Source organism: Octopus bimaculoides, chromosome 1 (genome assembly GCF_001194135.2).
Source record: "Octopus bimaculoides isolate UCB-OBI-ISO-001 chromosome 1, ASM119413v2, whole genome shotgun sequence".
In the NCBI taxonomy this organism is placed as follows: domain Eukaryota; kingdom Metazoa; phylum Mollusca; class Cephalopoda; order Octopoda; family Octopodidae; genus Octopus; species Octopus bimaculoides.
In genome coordinates, this window is record NC_068981.1 from 3,922,548 (window position 1) to 3,925,144 (window position 2,597).

The 2,597-nt window shown below is 36.5% G+C and overlaps 1 protein-coding gene across 1 annotated transcript in view; it reads right to left on the minus strand.

Annotated features, from left to right (window-relative positions):
• LOC106870901 (L-proline trans-4-hydroxylase) overlaps positions 1-2,444 on the minus strand; it is a 46,019-nt gene extending 43,575 nt beyond the window's left edge. The window contains exon 1 of the mRNA XM_052974116.1: positions 2,202-2,444. The gene's annotated coding sequence lies outside the window, so the exon portion shown is untranslated. The remainder of the gene's footprint in view (positions 1-2,201) is intronic.
• Between the last annotated feature and the right edge of the window lie 153 nt (positions 2,445-2,597).

The window sequence follows — 2,597 nt, forward strand, 5'->3', positions numbered from 1 at the left end:
GTGTGTGTGTGTGTGTGTGTGTGTGTGTGTGTGTGCGTGTGTGTTGCTGAAGAGATACGATGCAACATTCAAAGGCATTTTGGATCGATGTTAAGCCTCTGCTGCCTTGTTTTCGTTTTAGGTAGAGGCAGTTTACGTCACTGTTTATTTGGAAATTGTGTGTGCTTGTTAGTATTTTTCAGGCTTTCACATCAATGGCTCTGATCCCATCAAGCAGCCCAAATGTTGGTATAAATACTGGCACTGCAAACACATTGTGGGCCACTGTTCTATTGAATGCAGAGAGTTCTGAGGTCCAAATTTTCTTTATTCGGTTGTAATATTTCTTAGTGACACGTGTGTTGTTACCGGTGCCATTGTAAGATATATTTTCATCCATCCCTAGATACCTGTAACATTTCTCGTCAAATATAGGGGAAACAGTCAAATCATTGATGGAGATGTATGTATGTATGTTTGATGCATGTATGTATACATGTATCCATGTATGTGTGTGTATGTATGTATGTATGTATGTATGAATGTCATTGTTCAGTTTTATTTCAAGATTTCTTGCCAATAGAGAAAGAACCAGCTTCTAACCTAGATCCAAGCCTCCTTCACTGGAATTTCAACATCAACAATAGGGTATTTTGGTATGTGTGTGTGCATATATGTATGTATGTATGTATGAATGTATGTCATTATTCAGTTTAATTCAAGATTTTTTGCCAATATGTATGTATGTATGTCTGTACATATGTATGAGTGAATGTATATTTGTATACAGCTATGTTTGTATGTATGTGTATGTACGTATGAATGTATAACAAACAAAAGAATCAGAAGTCAATACATGCATACGTATACTTTTGGTAAGTACCATGCATGAAACTGAAGGTTTAAACACTCAATGAAAACTTCTAGGATGGAATGACAGCATGTGTCTGCATGGGTGGTAACTCTCTGAACACCTGCTGCAAGAGGTGCTCATCGTTGCCACGTCTTTGCAAAAGAGTGTAAGACTGAAATACCAAATCCATGCTGCTTTAAGACAAACGTTCAAGCGATGGCACTGCTTGAAAGTGAATTGCAGACATCATCTACATACAAACACACATACACACACACACACAATATATATATTTTATATATATGAGAGTGAGAGAAAGAAGCACAGAGAGAGAGAGTATACTATCTATGAGTCGTAATAGTAAAGTCTAAAACATACAGGTCCTTTTTAATTATCTCACCCCCATTAAAAAATTGGGTTATCACCCTCAACTTAAAAAATTGTTTAACCCTCAATAAAACAAAAAAAAAAGGAAAAAATTAATAAACATGAAAAGCGAACAGATTAAACGTCTTATTGAATCTAATATTTTGATAACAAATCATACAAAACTGAAAAAATTAATAAACATGGAAGCTGAAAAGGTTAAACATCTTATTGAATCTAATAACATTTTTATAACAAATCAGACCATTCCTATTGAGGAGGCCAAACGTCAATAATGTGTTGAAGTATTGACTCAAAAAGGATCTAAGCCCTTTTGATCCAGTCCCTCGATTTTTTAGTGGGGAGATAACCCAAATTTTTAATGGCAATTTTTTAATGGAGGTGAGATAACCAAAAAGTACCAACATACATTCACATAAACACACAAACATACACACACATATACGTACATTACACCCACCCACATATATATTTTTATATATATACGTATAAATATATTTAGATGACAGATGATAAAGCGTGCTACGGGGCGAGCAATTCCCCTGTAACAGCATCACTACCTTCTTGGGACTGTTGGCGGGAGCAAGGATACTGCAGTGTGTGCTGACATCTTCACTTTGATCTTTTGACAGTTGTAGAAGCAAACATCCTACTAAATGTAAATCGTGTGTGTGTGTGTGTGTATTTGCATAGATACGTCGATGTTGTTAATCATTAAAGTGGCGAGCTACGTTCTGAGTTCAAATTCCGCCGAAGTCGACTTTGCCTTTCATCCTTTCAAGGTCGATTAAATAAGTACCAGTTACGCACTGGAGTCGATGTAATCGACTTAATCCCTTTGTCTGTTCCCTCTATGTTTAGCCCCCTGTGGGCAATAATGAAATAGATATTAACTATTGGTCAGCTACAAAAAAAACGTAAATATAAACAGAAATCTTAAACTTGCCGAATGCAAAACATGAACGAGTAATTTCACACTTACCCAGAGGAGTGAAAGAAGAATAGGAAAAAAGCCAAATATATTAAGTTTTGTTGCAGCTGTTAACCTTGAACTGTGGAAGTCTAAAATTCGTAATATCACCGAGATAGAAGAAACGGCAACCTTCACTGACAAAATCTTATCTGTCAACCGGGGGAACATAAACACACACATTCTCACACTCACAGATACACACGCGTATACATGCGTACAATCACGCGTACACATGCACGTAGTCGCCTTCTCACATCTATCCATCTATCTATCTGTCTGTCTGTCCGTCTGTCTGTCTGTTTGTTTATCTGTCTATTTATCTGTCTATCCATCTATCTATCTTTCCATCTATCTGTCTGTCTGTCTGTTTATCTATCTATCCATCCATCTAGCTATCCCTCTATC